This window comes from Tenrec ecaudatus, chromosome 10 (assembly GCF_050624435.1).
Source record: "Tenrec ecaudatus isolate mTenEca1 chromosome 10, mTenEca1.hap1, whole genome shotgun sequence".
Taxonomy (NCBI): Eukaryota; Metazoa; Chordata; class Mammalia; order Afrosoricida; family Tenrecidae; genus Tenrec; species Tenrec ecaudatus.
The window spans coordinates 119,838,958-119,858,251 of NC_134539.1; the positions used below are offsets into that span (position 1 = coordinate 119,838,958).

The 19,294-nt window shown below is 41.3% G+C and overlaps 1 protein-coding gene and 1 non-coding gene across 8 annotated transcripts in view; both read left to right on the forward strand.

Moving 5' to 3' along the window:
- ACACA (acetyl-CoA carboxylase alpha) overlaps window positions 1-19,294 on the forward strand; it is a 318,090-nt gene that overhangs the window by 115,706 nt on the left and 183,090 nt on the right. The gene's annotated exons all lie outside the window — the stretch shown is intronic.
- Window positions 4,351-4,514, forward strand: LOC142460292 (U1 spliceosomal RNA). The gene has a single exon (XR_012786529.1). It is a non-coding gene; the product is annotated as a U1 spliceosomal RNA (small nuclear RNA).

Here is a 19,294-nt window from a genome sequence, read left to right on the forward strand (position 1 = left end):
ACACATTCAGGAGGTTTTCTTTAGTGTGCATAGTGCTTGCTTTTTTTCTTAGTACTTACTTTTTTTTTAGATTAAAATTTTTTACTTAAAATTTTTTTTTACATTTTCTTAGGGGATCACACAACTCTTATCACAATCCATACATATACATACATCAGTTGTATAAAGCACATCCGTACATTCTTTGCCCTAATCATTTTCAAAGCATTTGCTCTCCACTTAAGCCCTTTGCATCAGGTCCTCTTTTTTCCCCCTCCCTCCCTGCTACCCCCTCCCTCATGAGCCCTTGATAATTTATAGATTGTTATTTTGTTATATCTTGCCCTATCTGGAGTCTCCCTTCCCCCCCTTCTCTGCCGTCCATCTCCCAGTGAGGAGGTTACATGTGGATCCTTGTAATCAGTTCCCCACTTCCAACCCACTCACCCTCTACTCTCCCAGTTTCGCCCCTCACACCCCTGGTCCTGAAGGTATCATCCACCCTGGATTCCCTGTGCCTCCAGCTCCCATATGCTCCAGTGTACAACCTCTGCCCTCTCCAGTCCTGCAAGGTAGAATTCGGATGATGGTAGTTGGGGGGAGGAAGCATCCAGGATCTGGGGGAAAGCTGTGTTCTTCATCAGTGCTACATCACACCCTGACTGACCCATCTTCTCTCCTAAACCGATCTCCAGTGGCCGACAAATGGGCTTTGGGTCTCCACTCTGTACTTCCCCCTTCATTCACTATGGTGTGTGTGTGTGTATTATTTTGCATGATGCCTTATACCTGGTCCCTTTGGCACCTCGTGATCGCACAGGCTGATGTTCTTCTTCCATGTGGCCTTTATTACTTCTGAGCTAGATGACCACTTGTTCACCTTCAAGCCTTTAAGACCCCAGACACTATCTTTTTTGATAGCTGGGCACCATCACCTTTTTTTTTTTGCCACATTTGCTTATGCACCCGTTTGTCTTTGGCGATCGTATCTTGGAGGTATGGTGTATGGCCTTTTTCTCCTCTATCATTTCATCTTTTTTCTGTATTGTTTCCCTCATATCCTGTATGACTCCAAGCAATATTCTCAAAATTTCTTCCGGTGGCAGCTCAATGTCTGCTTTTTCTATGTATGTTGTTATGCTCAGGACATCTTCTGCCATTGCCTTTTGTTTCTACTGTCTTTTCGTTGCGGTCATTGGGGCTGATGGCTGTTTGTGTTGCGTAGTTTTAGAAGAGCCAGGTGCCATTTTCCAGGGAGTTGAAGAGCACTGGCTCTCTCTGGGAGACTTACAGGAATGCTTCTTTGAACTTCCTACAGCTAATTTTTCTATGGGATTAACCTACCACTTTATCCTCCCATGGCTTCCCTATCAGGAGAGTGCCCCTGAAGGCTGATAGGTTGCCTGCTTTGGTGTTGCGGAGGTTGGGCAGAGGTTCCTGCAACAGCTTGGAATATTGATGAGTATTGGGTGAGCTGCCTTATGCCCCCAGGTACACAGGCAGGAATTCTCCTGTGAGAATTTATGCAGAGTATCTCCTGGAGGGAAAATAGGGCTTTCGCTAGCCTTTGGCTAGCTACTCAGGTTGGAGCTCACCTAGCTGGGTGTGGTACAGGCATAAATGCCCTAGGCCAAAGGGAGTGTTCTCAAGGTGTGTGAGAGAACAGGAAAGAGACAAAAAAAAAAGAGTTTAGAATGTGGGGAATATAGGGAAGAGAGGGAAACAAAAGCAACTATGTAGCTGAGTCCCACTCCCCGCCTGTGGACCTGCAAGGGTTTAGTCCCTACCCAGACATTGCAGTGGCAATCTGTGCCTGTGCCGTGATAAAGCCCCTGCACAGCCTTCCAAGTCTGTGGGGGAACAGAGAGCAGAGATGTAAACAGAAGCAACAATGTAGCTGAACCCCATCCGTGCTTGTGGAGCTGCAAGGGTCCTGTCCCTGCCCTGAGGCAGGAAGGTGCAAACTGTGGCTGTGTTGAGACCAAGCCCCCCTACAGGCTCCAAAATGGTCCCCGCAAATACAGTGATGGGGCCAAGGTCAAGCCCCAGCCGGCTTCCACTGAGGTAAGCCAAAAAAAAGCCCCCAGCCCCTCAAAACCCAATGTGCCTACTTACCTTTATGATGCTTCTCCTACGTTCCAGCACTGTTGAACTTCCCTCTAAGCAACTCTCCTGTGTTGGATTCTGCGGAGTCCCTCTGGTATGTCACTCTGTCATCAACTTCCCGGAAGTCCAACTACGCTTCCCTACCGTCTGCTGCCCTCAGCTCTGCTTGGTGGTCTTCATGGAGGGAGAGAGAGAGTCTTTAATGCTAGCCCAGGTTTTTCATATCGCTCTAGATTCTTCAGTTCTCCCTGCCCTCATGGACATATCTTCTAAAGTATATATTTATTTTATGTGTGTATGAGGTTTTGGCATAGAACCGAGAACAACCCTTGTGTTTAGTCCACTTTGTATAGCCAGAAGTCTCTGTTTTTAATTTGCAGAACTTTTTTTTGTGGTGCTGGTTTTTATCATCAAGCTTTCTTTTGAGAGAACTTTATACACTCTCTTATGAAGTTCCAGAGAAGTGGGGTGGCGGGTGGAAATCAAACTCTGCTTTTCTCAGGAGGCTTTGAAAATTTCAAAGCTGCATGATGACAAGGATAAAATCTTTAGACTGTCAGTGGAACAGTCTAACTGCTTAATACTCTTTTTTAAAGTGTGTGTACTTACATTTATATGGCAATACATTGAGGAAGTGGACAGACTTTGAGCCTCTGCTCAAGCCCTGCCTCAACAGAAGAACATTTTGTTCTTAAAAAAAAGACCCCCAAAAACCACTTTGTTCTAACCCACCTGACATTCTGTGATTTTTCACCCTTCCTACACAATCACTGGAGACAAAATGGGTGCCCAAGTAAATGTGAAGAAAGCTGATGGTGCCCAGCTATGCAAAGATATATCGTCTGGGGTCTTAAAGGCTGAGGTGTTGAGGGGATTGGGTAACAGGCATCAGATGACCCAAAACAAACAAAAAAATATACTGTTGAGAACAAGGGGTGTTGAAGTCTAGACCCAAAGTCCATCTGTAGACAATGGGACATCTCCTTACATAAGGGGGTCACAATGGAAGGTATGAGTCAACCAGGGCACAGTTTCACACTGATAAAATACAGTTACTCTGGTTCTTTCATGCTTCCTCACCACCACCACCCACTATCATATCCCCAGTCCTGCCTTTCACTGTGGCCTAGACTGGAGTATGTACACAGGTATAGATAAGAGCTCATGACACATGGAATCGAGGTCAGATAACCCCCTCAGGAAGGAAACCAGAAGGGTTTCCAGTAGGAAGGAGTGGGGACAGGAGGGGAGGAAGGGGGAACCAATCACAATGATCAACATATAACCATCACCATCACCTTTCCCAGGGATGAACAACAGAAACTGTGGGGGAAGGGAGACAGCGGTTGGTGTAAGATATGAAAATAATAATTTATAATTTATCAAGGGGTTTATGAGGGTGGGAGGGGAAAAAAGAGCCTTGATATCAGGGCTCAAATAGAAAGTACATGTTTATAAAATAATGATGGAAACATATGTTCAGATATGCTTGATACAATGGATGTATGGATTGTTACAAGAGTTGTAAGAGTCCACAATAATGTGATTTTTAAAAAATAATAAAGTGTATGTATATAGCGGTTGTTTCTTGAACTTTCCAGCAAGTTGAAACGATCTTAACAAAAGATAGAGCATGTATATTTGCATAAAATTATGCTATTAGGGATTTGCAAATGCTCTATATTTACTTATTAAATTCATACACAATTTAAAAAATTAAGTACATGAAATTCTGTTTTTTCTGTGATTTAAAAATTAGTTTCCTAGGAAGAGCAATCAAATTATTCCAGTGTTTTTAAAAAAGTTACCATTTGAACAGAACCATTTTTTCCCTTCTTAAGACCAGGCAATTTTCTCTTGTCCCTTTATCCTCAAAAGAGCTGTCATGATTTTTGGGGGTAATTGCTGCATTGCTAATTGCAAAGTCAGCAGAATAATTTTATCAGTGATTTATTTTTTAGTATTTTAAATCATTCTTTTAGTGATTGAGAGAGACAGGACTTATAACGGGTAGTATGGCAGGCTTGACTGGGAGGGGCTTATATGAGGATTGGAACCACGGTGATGCTGTTGGGTAAGTGTTGGACTGCTAACTCTTTACTCCTGTGAAGATTTACAGCCTTGGAAACCCTACTTGGGGTCACTGTGAGTCAGAATAAACTTGATGGCAGTAGGTTTGGTTTTTGTTTTGTTTTATATGACTACTACAAGACATGACAGTAAAGATACAAGAAATTGTCTAAAACCATATGCAAAAATACCCTTATACTTACCTGGAAGGGTAGATACCATGATCACGAAGGTGGTTTTCCCAGGGCGAGGCTAATCCATTGCACTCTGAATGTGCTGACCCCTGCAGTTTCCACAAATGTGGGAAACTCAATTGCGTAATTTATGTCCGTGGGTGACCGCGTCTGTGCTCTCCCCTGTAGTAAAAAAAAAACCCTAACAAAAACGCCCTAGTATTGCCTCTAAAAGCCTTATTTTTTTTGCGTGAATATGCAATGGAATGATCAATTGTGACACGGTTCAATTGAACTGTTTTTGCCATGTACTTGATTCCAACTCATAGGAACCTTATAGGACAGAGTAGAACTATCTATAAGCTTTGTAAGGCTGTGGTCTTCATCTTTTGTCCACTGACTGACAGTTCTAAGTGCTAATCTTTAACTTGGCAGCTGAGTGTTTCACCACCAGACCACCAGGATTTGCAGTTGAACTAAAGAGATAGATAGTATTAGAGAATGGTCTAAGTCACAGTTTAGAATCAGATATTAGCTTTGTCTCTGTTACGTATCATTATGGGCAATGGCCATAATCGCACTGAGCTTCAGTCTTCTTTCATGAAATGAGATATAAACATCACTGAATTATTGTTAAGTTTGATTATGCCAGTGCATGTAAAAAGATTAGGACAGTGTTCATAGCAAGTACTCAGAAATGGTAGTTACTTTTATGTAATCATCAAGAATTAACAGTAATTTTTAAATGTTTCAGCAACTCCTCCTATATATTCCAGGTGTTCTTTTTAGTTCTAGAGATAGTGATAAAGAATTCCAGAGCTCTAGGTCATACTCTTTGTTGGGGAAGACATGTGTAAGCTCATAAGTATCAATGTAATATGATTAACAGGAAAGATTGGCAAAGAGTTTCAGAAAGTTCATGGAAAAATTACATTATCTTTTCAATTCTATTTTTATTTGTACCATTGGTCTTTTATCTTTGCTTTAGTGTAATTGTGAACCATTTAGTCTCATACAGATGATTTTTTAAAAAAGGTTTGCAATATTCATGGGCGATACTCTTTATTTTATTAGTCAATCTGTTTTTTAGCTACACAGTACCCTTTGGAGGAAGTTCTGGTTCAAGGTTTATGTAGTATTCCAGGGCGATAGTCTGTGGGGAGCCCTTTAGACTTAACTGGTCTAGTAGTCGATGTTAAGAGAGGGGAAAAAAAAAAGAATTTAGGTGCTATTCCATACCCTCCTTCCCTCCAGTCTATCAGGATGTATGCATTGTGGTGTGCGTCAGAATGGTTTTTATTGATAGCAGACACCGTTTAGCTCTGCATTTAGGGTAGATGAAGCCTGGCTTTGTATATACAGGCCAGCTTCATCTTTGAATCTTTGGTTTCCTACTTTGCCCTCTAGAGGAGAGGAGTCTGATAGTTATAGCTTAGATGAAGTAGCAGGGTTTTTTTATACTGAGTATAAAGTATACTCTACTGAGTTATACTTTACAACATTTTTTCCACCCATTTAAGTGGAGAGTTTGATAATTTGGAAAAAAAAGTATAATAGACATAGCTATTACCTACACAGTAACATTTGCCTTTTTTAAGAGTACATTTTGAGGTCTGTTCCCCACCCCTAAATAAAAAACCTTTTTATTGGTTGGTAATACAGGTATCATATCATTGCATAGTTCCGTCATATCAAGAATATTGTCCAATTACTACCACAGTCAGTTTTAAAACATTCTCTCCTTGAACTCCTTGATATTATCTCCCCTTTACCCTCCACACACCCCTACTGTAACCCTTCCCAGTAACCCTTATTCTACTTGCTGTCTCTATACGCCCATCATTTCTAGGTACAGTTTGAGTCTTGACACACCTGAATAACCACCACCACAATCAAGATCAAGATAAGGAGCATTTCCATTGTGCTTGCTTTGTAGTCCAGTCCCTCTGTCCAGTTGCTGATCTGCTTTCTTCACTGTAAATTTACTTTGCCTGTTCCAGAAGGTGTTATAAATGGAATCCTACAGTATGTACTTCTTTGTGTCTGTCTTTTTTTTATCATTTTATTAGGGGCTTCATAATCTGTACATACATCATTTTTGTCCAGCACATTTGTATGTATGTTGCCTTCATCTCAAAACACGTGCTTTCTACTTGAGCCCCTGGCATCAGCTCCTCATTTTTCCCCTCCCTCCCAACTCTCCCCTATCCCTTACTTCCTCCTCCTTGGTAATTTCTAAATATTATTTTGTCATGTCTTGCACCATCCGACATCTCCCTCACCCAGTTCTCTGCTGTCTGTCCTCCAGGGAGGAGGTTACATGTAGACATTATCATGTTTCCCCTTTCTCCCTCACTCTCCTTCCACCTTCCCGATATCGCCACTCTCACCACTGTTCCTGAGGGGTTCATCTGTCCTGGATTCCCTGTATTTCCAGTTCCTATCCATGCCAGTGTACATCTTCTGGTCCAGCTGGTTATGTAAGGTAAAATTGTGATCATGATAGTGGGGGGTAAAATTGGGATCATGATAGCATTCAAGTACTAGAGGAAAATTGTATGTTTCATCGTTGCTACACTGCACTTTGATGGGTTTGTCACCTCCCCACAGCCCTTCTGCAAAGGAATGTCCAATTTCCCCCAGATGGGCCCTGGTTTCCTACTCTGTACTCCCCCTCATTCATAATGCTATGATTTTTATTTTGTGTTTGATGCCTGATAACCTGATCCCTTCCATGCCTTGTCATCTCACAGGCTGGTATGCATTTTCCATGTGGGCTTTGTTGTTTTTCACTTAGATGGCCCCCCCTACCCCCCGTTTTTTTTAGCTGAATAAATCAAACGCTCAATTTTAATATTTCTAATTTTCTATAATGCTTTCACAATGATGAATTTTCTTCCTAAGGGGATAACAATTCATACAACTATATTCTGCTAATAGGAAAATTATGATGAGAACTGACAAAATCTCTTTGGGGGTAGCAAGGGAAACACAATTTTTTTTTTTTGGTCAACAAAACTGTAAGATTTTATAGCCATATACATCAGAAAGTTACCCAAATACGTGACCTTGATTTTGCATTTCATCACTCAGAACATTTTGAGAGTGACATAGTTTCAATTTAACATAAGTAAGCTTTTAGAAGTTTTTAAACCAGAAAATTGAGTTAGAATGACAACTTTCCACAAGTGTTGATTCACAGAAATAAGAAAATTCTTAAACTGAACAAATTGTATGACAATTTGTATGACAATTTTAAGAGATGCTCATAACTTTTCCACCAGAAATTCAGATTATTTTGACTGTAAAACATTTACATAAGCATTTCTTGTCTGAAGTTAAAAAAACAGCAAATGTTTTTCCATCCAAATCCTGTTATTCCGTATGCAGTCAACACTTATGGCACTGATGCTTCGAAAATGACCTCAAAGAGAAGCTTGACATGATTTTAACAGTGATTTGGCATAAACACTGAAGGTGGGGATACATTTTAAAAGTTAAGACATCTCATTGAGCAAAGAAAAGTAAAAAAGTGAGTAGTTCCTGAAAGGTTGGTTCTATTTATATGCTAATGACCCCATTCTCCTAGGAATCTGGCCTTTTAAAAGAATATCAACTCCAGGTTAGCTAATGCCTCACTAGAATGTGTTCTTGCAAACTTCCTATTTTTTTTAAACCGCCTCCAACAAGACATCGAATAAAAGTAACCTTTGTTAAAGCTAGACTCATGATAGAGAATGTTTAGTTTTCTCCCACTCTTGCCATTGTCTATTGACAGGCATATAAAACAGCCCTGACCTTCTCTCTTTGGCTATCACAATCAGTTTACGTAACAGGAGCCAGAGCAAGCAACAATAACAAAAACAACAAACAAAACCAGTACTTGGAGTGTGAGGAGTACTTGGCTTTACAAGAGATTAGATGAAATGGGTAAGTAGAGGAAAGTGGAGACATATTTGTGAAGCACTCTGAAAAATAATACACGACTTGTAGAGAGGTCAAACCAAGCAAGTTATTTTCCATCCTAAGCCCAAACGGGCTTGCAACGTGAGAAAGAGTATGGGAAAGTTACTCATGGCTACTCCGCACATTAAGATCCGTGATTTCATCCAGGGAAGCAGCCCCACTCTGGGATCCACTATGTTTGCACCCAGCAAGACATCTGAACTCCATCCCATGCCCAGCTCTCCACTGCTTAGAGCTAAGTGCGTCGCTTCCTACAAGAAGAAAACGAAATAAATAAGGACAAAAGTTATTCAGCCCAGCGTGACAGTTTTTGGATTTCTCATTTAACACCTCTGTGCACGAGTCCCCAGAGGGATCTGCGAACCTTTGTCTGCTAGACTTTAGCGGCTGCCATTCGCTCAGCGGGGACGGGTGGCAAGTGGGACAATCCGAAAGGAAAAAGGAGTCACCCCCGCGCCGGAAAGTACTTGGAAGTGCTCGCTCAGACCTGCCTGGAGCTTATGCTGGCGCAACTCCGCAACCCTCTAGAGAAGTCCCACGAACGGCCAAGTTTAAAGTGAAGCCTGGATGGGAAGCACTTTCTCTTCCCGTTCCTTTGGGAGACCTCACTTGTCCTCGGAGGTTCGCCGTGAACTCAGAAACTTCCTTTCTCCACTTGGGGAGACCGATTGCCACAGGGGAAGCGCTGGTGGTTTTCGCGGAGACTTGGACTTCAGCGGTGGTCTCACCCTTTGACGTATCTGTGCCGAGTCTCTACCAACAGTCCCCTTGGGTCCCGGAGCGGGACCCTCTGGAACTCGCACCTTCCAGGGCTGCTTCGGTCCCTCGGAGCGCGGGGCGCCCCGGCCCCCGGAGCGGGCACTGCCAGCCGGCCTGGAGGGAAGCGGCGCGAAGTGCTGCTTGGAGCTGCGCTTCTTCTGAAGGAAGCTGGAAAGGATTTCAAAACCCGAAGTTGGACCCGGAGCCCCGCGGAAAGGGACACCGAGAAGAAGAGGGAGAATATAGGAGCCGTTTCTCGCCAGGAACGCCGTTCCTTCACGGGATCGTTCCGGGGCTGGGTGGGCGCGGGAGCGCTCGGGGCGGCCGTGGGAACGCCGCGGGAAGGTCGCCTGAGAGCAAACACCGAAGTTCCCCGTCTGGGGAAGCCAGCGCCTTCTTCGCGAGGGACAGGACTTCCCAGTCAGCTTCCCCTGGCCGACCTTGGGTGTCTGCGGCCAGACGGATGGGTGGAGGGTCCTGCCAGCAACCTAGAGGAGTGGGGGCTGCGTGCTGGGCCCCGAGACGAGACGAGACGAGACCACAGTTTCTGCAGAAAGGGGACCGCGGGGTTTCACCCGGGATTTCCTGAGACGGAGGCTTGGAAATAATTACTAACTTTGGGAGCTGGGAAAGGGTGGGGGTGGGAAGAGAGAAAGAGAGGGGAGAGAGAGAGAGAGAGAGAGAGAGAGAAAGGGTGGGGGTGGGAAGAGAGAAAGAGAGGGGAGAGAGAGAGAGAGAGAGAGAGAGAGAGAGAGAGAGAGAGAGAGAGAAGAGAAGAGATGGGGGAAGAGAGGGAGAGAGAAAAAAGAGAAGAGGGGGAAGAGAGAAGAGAAAGAAGAGGGGGAAGAGAGAAAAGAAAAGAGAAAGAGAAGAGAGAGGGAGAGGGAGGGAGGGAGAGAGAGAGAGAGAGAGAGAAAGAGAGAGAAAGAGAGAGAGAGAGAATGTACTGGGAAACAATTTGAATGAGCAATTTGAGTTCCTCAAAATGCTGAACACCAAGTTACTCACATGATCCAATAATTCCATTCCTAGGTAGATACCCAAGAATTGAAAACATATATCCACAAACTGATGGATAACAAAAAACATGGAGTATTCGTACAATAAAAGGTTATTCAACATGAAGGTACTAATACAAGCTACTACATGAACTTTAAAAATATTAGTACTAAGTGAAAGAAACCAGTCCTAAGAAAAATTTTTTATATCATTCCATTTTTTTAAATGTCCAGAATAGGCAAATCCATAGAAACATGTAGTAGGAGTCTCTGAGTGGCCAAGCACTACTCTGTCCTGTAGAGTTGCTGTTTGAATCAGATTTGGACTGGGTGGCAAAAGGTTTTTGTCTTTTTCAGGCGGTGGTAAAAGTTAATCACTCAATTACTAGTTGAAAGGTTGGTGATTCATCCACTCACAGGCATCTACGAAGACTTGATGATCTGATTATGAAAAGTCAACAGCACTGAAAACCTTTGGAGCACAGCTGTACACACGAGGTTGCCATGTATCAGAATCAACTTGAGGGCAAAAGGGATAATTAACATAAAACAATGCGTCATGTATAGCCTGCATTCTAAAAACCCATTTTGGATTTTACAAAGCTGTTTTGTACGTTACAAAACAAACACTCTTCATTCTTAAGAAATGTTTGCATATTTAAATGTTGCAATATTTCCTTTCACATAATAAAAATTAAAAGGTACAATATACAGTAAGTAGAAGCTATCATTTTATGGGTACAGAGACCAAGTGAATACATATATAAGGCCACTGGCAAAACTCAGGTTCTGAATTAATCATCTCTAAGATTGCAAAGTCAGAAATACAGAATAATTATTGTTGGTATAACACCTGAGCAATTTAGCTATTAAAGGTATAAACAACAATAACAAAAGTCCTGCAAAAGTATCCAAACTCAGGGAATTATATTTAAAATTGAAAAATATAAAATTTCCCTTCTAAAAAAAATCTACCTAAGACAAAGTTGCAGCTATCCTATGTAGGTTATTCACACAGGAGTCATATGTAAATGAACCTTTTCTGTAGTCCTTACATAAAATTTACAATCCACTGATGAAAATCAATGATCATATTCAAAGACATTTTCAGAATCTTCCTATAATTAACTTTATACAAAAGTATACTGGGGAAAAAGTCTTTAACTATATTAACTGAAGTCTTTAACTATATTTTATTACTTTGGGTGCATTTTCTTACGCATTTCTTCAAGAGCTACTTCTTTCTCTCTCAGCACCTGCTTAAGTCTTCTTAGTTTTTCATCTCGAATGGTTTCTTCTAATTCTGGTGGTGTCATAGGGAAAAGATCTTCTGAATAAGTTTTATTGATGTCATGTCATTCTGGATCAATGTGAGGTGTTGGCCTGAATTTTCTTATGCGGGTTTCAGGACGACCCTCTGTAGATTATTGGACATTTTAGAGGGGTGAAAGGGGGGAGCACAACCAGAGAGGGGGGTTGTGTACAGCTGAAGTCCTCAAGGGGGGTTGGGGGGGACCAGAACGAGAGAATGTTGAGCAGGAGTTTCCCGAAGCAAACCTGAGCGGTTCGAAGCGGAAAGAAAAGGCTAGATGACCCCTTGTTTATCTTCTAGCCTATGGGACCCCAGATTCTATATATTTTGACAACTGGGCACCATCAGCTTTCTTCACAGCATTTGCCCATGTACCCGCTTTGTCTTCAGCATTCGCGTCGGGGTAGGCTGTTGTGCTTCTTCCTTGTGGGCTTTGTTGTTTCTTAGCTAGATGGCCTCCTGGTTGTCTTCAAGCCTTTAAGACCCCTGATGCTATATCATTTGATAGCCGGCCACCATCAGCTTTGTCCACAACTTTTGCTTATGCACCCACTTTGTCCTCAGTGATCAAGTCGGGACAGGCCGGTGTGCTTCTTATATGTGGGTTTTGTTGTCTCTCAGCTAGATGGCTGCTTGTTTATCTTCAGGTCTTTAAGACTTCAGGTGCTATATCTTTTGGTAGCTGGGCGCTATCAGCTTTCTTGACCACATTTGCCTGTGCACCCATTGTTATCGGTGATCGTGCCAGACAGGTGAGCATCTCAGACTGCCGAATTGTTAGAACAAAGTGTTCTTGTGTTGAGGGAGTACTTGAACAGGGGTCCACTGTCTATCTGTTTCCTTAATACTAAACCTATAAGTATATGTACATAGATCTATCACCTCCCGTCCTATATAAATAGAGTTACATCTTTCTATGACTGTATTTAAATCTCTATGACTCCCCTACCCTTTGCCTCCTAGTTCTTTCCTCTATTTCTTTGTACTTTCCTCTTGTCCCACTAGCATGCTCTGCCTTCATTTGGGTTTTAAGAATTCCTCTTGCTTACATTGCCCTTGATCCGGCCCTGCCAAACCTCCCACACCCTCCTTGATACTGATTTCTGGATCACTTGTTATTCCCTTGTCCCTGGGCTTGTTAACACCCTCTTCCTTTCCCCTGCTGCCCCTACCCCCTTGTCCCCCCGGAACTGTCATCCCATTGTTCTCTCTTCTGGTGTGTTCATTCCGCCTGTCCCTTCCAGGCAGACATGCTATGTACTATCACAAGATAGAGTACCACGAAGCAACAACAGAAAGTAAAACAATAGCAACAACAACAACAACAACAACAACACACATACACACACACACACACACATATAAACGTATGAATAGTTCAGCGTCTGTTTGTTTTCCTTCACAGGTGCTTTCCAGTCAAGTCTGATGGGGTGCCATGCCCTGGCACCGCCTCTATCCCTGGGGACTTCATTGCTCTGCTTCCTCCGCTGCTCTGCTGCATGCCCCCAGACTCTGGTTTCGGCGTGGTGAGCTCATGGTGGGCACAGTTCCCACTGTGTGGCTCTAGTGTTGTCCCCAATAGTGCTATGGGTCAATGATGAACGCTGTTGTGGTCATCTCTGTGCATTGCTTTTCTGAGCAGGAACATTGTCCTCAGGGCTTGGTGAGCCAGGATGTACGCCACTCTTTTCTTTTTTTCCCCTTATGCCCCCTCGTTGGCTCCTGTGTGCTCTGGCCAGACCAGTCTCTCTTCCCTTCTTCTTGAGCTGTAGCATCAGTGCTGTCCTCTGAAGTGAATTCTTCTTGGTGGGAGGGTGGTGCTGTACACTTAGTTGGAAATGGCCCCTCAGTTGGCTTGGTATTATTGACATTCATCTATGTTGTTACTCAGTTTTGTACATTGACACTGACTGGGCTTGAAAGAAATAAGACCACAAGGCAAATAAGTTGTAGACCAGGGGTTTAATTTAATTTTGTTGTTATTGTTTGAAAAAAAAAGTGTCTTAGCATTGTTTTCAGGCTACTGTCTTTAATTATCACCATGGATTTTTATTTTACATGGTATAGTTGGGAGTGCACATAAATGGGACCTTGGGAAAACTGATTGTTGGCCCGGCAGTGCTACACACTGGCCTTGTCACCTTAAACTCATACATGAGCTCTCGTTTCCTTGAGCCTTCCCCCAGCTTTAAAATTCTAGTCCAAATGCTGGGAACTAAATCCTTGGATGGAATGGGATGAAAAAAAGTAGGTTGACATGGTTGAAATGGTAACTATATCTTTCGGACTAGTAGGTAGAGAGTAGATCCATACTAGTCTTTGACCTGTCTTCTATAGTTTTTTTTTTATTTAAATAAAGTAGAACCACCTTAGTTACAATGTAGGGAAATCTTTTGGAGAAATTTTTGTTGATGGAGCCATTGAAAGAAGATTAAAATAATTTTTTAGGTCGATTGAACTGTATATGAGCACAGAAAGCCAGATGATTATGCCGGATACTGGAAAAGACAAACATAAGATTTGGTGACTGCTTTCAGGAAAACTTGACAATCTAAAGGGGAGAGGTAGAAACATTTTCTTATTTCAAATTTTAGCCAGGAATGGGAAAAGCAGTACTTTAAAACTAACAAAATACAACAGAGGGGCGCAACTTGAGTATTTTTATTTTGGTAGTATTTTGTTTATATTAATTGCTCATTTAGCCTAGGTTAGCCTCTGTGTGTTGAAAGAAATTGGGTACAAACAAACATATGCACATATTTAAACTTGTTATAGAGGTCTGTCTTTATTGTATCGTTTTCATATCAGCTGTGTAATGGCCTTTTCATTTTGGAAAGTAATTTCTTCGTGAACACTTACAATTAAGCAAAGTACAATAATGGTGAGTTTCATGGAGTGTAACATTTGATTGATGGATAAGGAAAAGCACCTGTTTCTTACCCTGCCATTTGCATGTGCAGGATGTTTTGTTAGCTTGTGGATTTTTCAGTATAGTTTGAGAACAACTGCAAATAATAATAATGTGTCTATATGAAGAATCCCAAGATAAAAAGATAGATTTCTGCTTTTCTCCCTTGTCTAATTATGAATGCACCTCATAGCACTCCTTGATTAGTTCCAGATCATTGATTAAAGCTCATGACCAGTTCCTTCCCTTGCTTAATTTTACCAATTAGACCTTTGCTTTACCCTCTTGTCTCATACTCAGACCACTTCTTATTATTGATTCTTCTCTATTCTGTCACTGCCTCCCTAAATAATTGAAAGTTGATCTCTGAGGAGTGGTTAGCTTTAGTTAACATGCATAGAAGTATATAATCACAATCATGATTCGTGACATAATGGTTGAGGATTGTTCCCCTCGAGACCCACTACTAATTAGTGATTAATGATTTAGTTATTTTCAAAATTGAATTTGAAAACCCACCAATCAAAGACAGGTCCCTTAATAACAATCCACAACTACACCTGATCTTAGTCTTTCTTCCTCAACCCACTTTCTTGACTCTTCTCACCCAGCTAATCACTTTCCTTAAACTCAGTGTCCTCATGTTTTCTTTTTTTATGTAGCTTACTTGTATCTCTATGTATCAAACGTTTATATACATTAGTTATTTTTAATTTTCTAATCTGTATGTGAGGAGCCCTGGTGTTTTGGGGGTTACTCGTTGAGTTGCTACTCAGAGTCAGCAGTTCAAAACAACTAGCTGCTAATGGGGAGAAAGATGAGGCTGCTTATTACGAAGTTACATCCCGGAAACATACAGGGGCAGCTCTGCTCAGCCCTATCGGGTTAATATGAGTTGGAATCAACTCAATGGCATATGTAATCTGTGTGCAATATTTTGGGGTCTTTTTGTATATCAACCAATATAGCTAGTCACTTGACTAAGGTTTCCTATTATTTCTCATGATTGGTCTGCAAATTATTTTGTATTTCCTATATAAAGGATCACATTGCAATGATGATCCATGTAGCAAACAGTATAGGAGGTCTTATCTGACTTCCTCTGGCTTCCCTATTGCCAAAAGGCAGGAAGAGTCTGACATGTCTCCATGTTCCACTCTACCCATTCTGACACCAATTTTGCTGAGTTCGATGACTCATTGCAGTGGTTACACAAAACTCGCAGGCAGTACTCACAGTTAAAGGAAAGCTATTAGGAAAAGTAATAGGTTACCACAAGTCAGGTTCAGCAAACAGTAAACATATAGTCATTCATCGTCAGCAGCACTTCTCAGCCAGCAGCCAAATCTCTGGTTCTCAGCCTCTGTCGGCCAGGAAGCCAGCCATTGCTCTATCTCATAGTTCCATGTCTCAGAGCTGTTCCTTTTACTCTATCCCTAGTGTTCATGCCATAGTCTCTGATGGCTCTGGCCCCAGGCTCCACCACTTTAGGCAGCAATCTGCTCATCTGATGGTCTTGGGAGTTCTCTCTGATATACTCATATACACAGAGATGGCTTTGATGGAGATATGTGTGGTTTTTGTCTTTTAGCAGACCAAGATGGTTCTTAAGTTATACCCTCCAGTAAAAACAAAAACAAATTTACTGCCATTGAATTGATTCTGACTCATAGTGACCCTAGGTAGGACAGGGTAGAACTGCTTCTCTGAGTTTCCTAGGCTAACTTTTTACGTAAGTAGAAAGCTACGCATAATCACTGTGACACCAGGGCTCCTAGCAAAGTCACTCACTACCATTGAGTCAACGTTGACTTACAGAGAGCCCTGTGGGTTTCTGAGACTAACTGTACTGGAATAAAAAGCTCAGTCTTTCTCCCAGGGACTTGATGGTTCTGAACTGCCAACTTTGTGGATCAAAGCCCAGTGGGTAACCAACACCACTGTGACATCCTAGTCAAGTCGTCTCTAGTAAAACAGTCTTAAAAATGCCTCCTAGGAAGCAAAGGATGTGACTTGGTTCACACCCTAGAAAAATCCTTCCAAAATGAGATTATATAGTGTGTGAGGTTGGGTTGACTAGAGAAACAAATCCAGTGACACTCATATGTATAAGAAAGCTTTATGTTAAAGAATAATTGTATATTAAGAAAATATCCCAGCTCAGTCCAGATAATGTCCATAAATTTGATATTAGCCCATAAGTCTGATACTAGTCCTTGAATTCCACAGAGCCACATGCAATGATGCACAATGCAGGAACATCACCAGCCAGTGGGTGCAAACACCATAGGACTGTTGCAGGTCTCAGTGTGACTTTGGCAGCTCAGTCAGACAACTTGCTAGTCCTACTACTAGGGAAGAAAGAGTAAGAGGCCAACTTGGGAGACCCAATTATCTTAGTCACCCTTCCATTAAGCTGCAATCTGATTGGTAGGTTGTACTCCACCCACATGTTCCTACGGGAGCTGTATTGGCCCAAATAACCTAACTATTGCTTGTAGTAACAAGCATAGAGTGTAGAATTATAATACATCGTATAAGAAATTATGGTCAGGAAAAACCAAGCCAAACTCACTGCCATCGAGTCAATGCTTACTCATAGCGACACTATAAGACAGGGTAGAACTGCCCCTGTGAGTTTCAGAGATTATCACTCTTTATGGGAGCAGAAAGCCACATCTTTCTCCTGTAGAATGGCTGGTATTTCCAAACTACTGATCTTAGCAGCCCATGTCTTAGCAGTTGATGTGTGACCACTCTGACACCAGTGCTCCTCCTATGGCTAGAAGGGCCATATTAATTGACAACATTTTAATCCATCTAGTCCAAAGGAAAAAATAATACAATTTGAAAACATGAATACATATTGATTTCCCCCACCCCCCAAAGGTCTTTATGTATCTATTGAGGTACTATATGATGGTTCTCTTTGAATCTGTTTATGTGGCTTACATTTATAGATTTTATAAAATTAAACTATCCTTGCATGGGATAAATTCAATTTGGTCATGATGAACATACTTTTGGTGAATATTTTACCCATCCTTGCAGCAGTCCCTCACTGTCTTATGATATTTTATTTACATTTTTTCTATAATAATGAATAAAATAGACGTACAAGTTTCCTTTCATGTGACATCTGTGTTTTGATATATGTTAAACTAACTGGGAAGTTTTCTTATTTTCTATAAGTTTGGTTAGAACAACTGTCATTGAAAGTTTGGAAGACTTTGTCTTTTTAAAACCATCCAGACCTGGTGTTTTCTTTGTGGGAAGGGTCTAATCATACTTTTCTATTTGGAAAGGATAATTTATTGCCAGATCAAAGTTAGATTATAGGAGAAAAGAGAAAGAAATAGGAATAAGAATAAAAATGTTAGACAAACCATGTATTTCGTTTAAACTGCACAGATTAGAATATATATAGTACTAACATGAGTGTAGGTAAATTTCTTTATGGAGGACAGAAATTACAGATCTTTGTCTAGCATGGGGAGGAAGATGAGACTTTCTACTCCGCTAAAGAGTTAGTCTTGGAAAGCCACAGGGGCAGTTCTACACTGTCCCATTTTAAGTCACTTTGAATTGAATCCACTGTAGTGAGTTTGAGTTTGTCAGACATTACCAAACACCTTGGAGATAAGTTTTCTGGTTTAAAGGTTTGGGATCTTAATCTCACTGGACAGTTTTAATCAGCCAACGCAATTTACCAAAGTTCATGTTCTACTTCCTAATGAAGTGAGTCATAGCTGGGCTCTTGAAAACTTGAGAGTAGCCTTCAAGAATACAATTACTGTTTTTCACTCCTTAGAAAAAGCAAGTCTTTGGAGCTGATAGTGTACATGAGCCCAACTTTCTGTAGTATGAGAGCACAAGAACTGGATGATTTCTGACTACCATTAGATCATAATTGATGGTCCTAGTCAGAATAGAACTCAATTTCTTAAATTATTTAAACACCTGGGTCAATTTAGATTCGCTGAAAATATTACCCTAGAACATTCTTTAAACCTTGAATTGAAACTGTCCTCTGAGATCACCTTTTAGGAAAATAACAGTGAGGAACACAATGTAACAACTATTCTATAGTGTGTTACTGATAAAGTATCTGTATGCAGCCAAAGTGAACATTAAAGGAAACATGAGAAGCAAATGTCCTACAAATAAAACCACCAGAACACAAAGAGAATGCTGATACATTGTGAAAATGTAGCTAAGGACAATGAACTATTGGTATAGAAGTTCTCAAATAGAACCTAATTTACTCTGATCTTTCACCAAAATACTTCAAAATAGATTGAAAGGACAAAAACCATTGCTTTGGGTCATTTAGCTTGTGGCAATCCCTATGTATCAATAGAATTGCACTTTGTTGAGTTTTCAATGACAGTAATCTATATAAGTAAATCAACAGCCCCATGCCATCAACTAAGTAGTTGAGTAGAGTTGAATTACCAACCTTTTAGGTAGTAATTAAGCACAAACTGTTTATATTACCACCTAGGCACAAACTAGTGTATTGTGGCACTGAGTTGATTCAAACTTGTACCAGCCCTGGGGGAGACGATGGAACTGCGCTAATGGGTTTCCTGGACTATGATTTTTACGGGAACAGTTAACCAGCTTTTTAGTGTGTTTGAACTGCTGGCTTTTCCTTTGGTAACTGAGCACTTAACCTCATTACCATTGTGCCACTAGAGCACCAAGTTGTGCATAAAGAAGCTCATCAGCAGGGTATTTTAATAGTGAGGCTTAGCTAATTGGGTATTGAAATAGTATTAGATTTTAGCCATTCTAATAGTGTACAGGTGTAGTGGTTATGTGTTGAGTTATGATCCACATGGTTGGCAGTTTGAAACCACCAGCAGCTCCTCCAGATAAAGATTGGGCTTTCTACTCCCACAGTTACAGTTTTAGAAACGCACAGGACTCTATGCATCAACTCTATGGTAGTGAGTTTTTTTGAACCAGTGTACAGAAAAGTCCTTGGTTGGTATAGTTGGTACAGTTAATTGCTAACGTA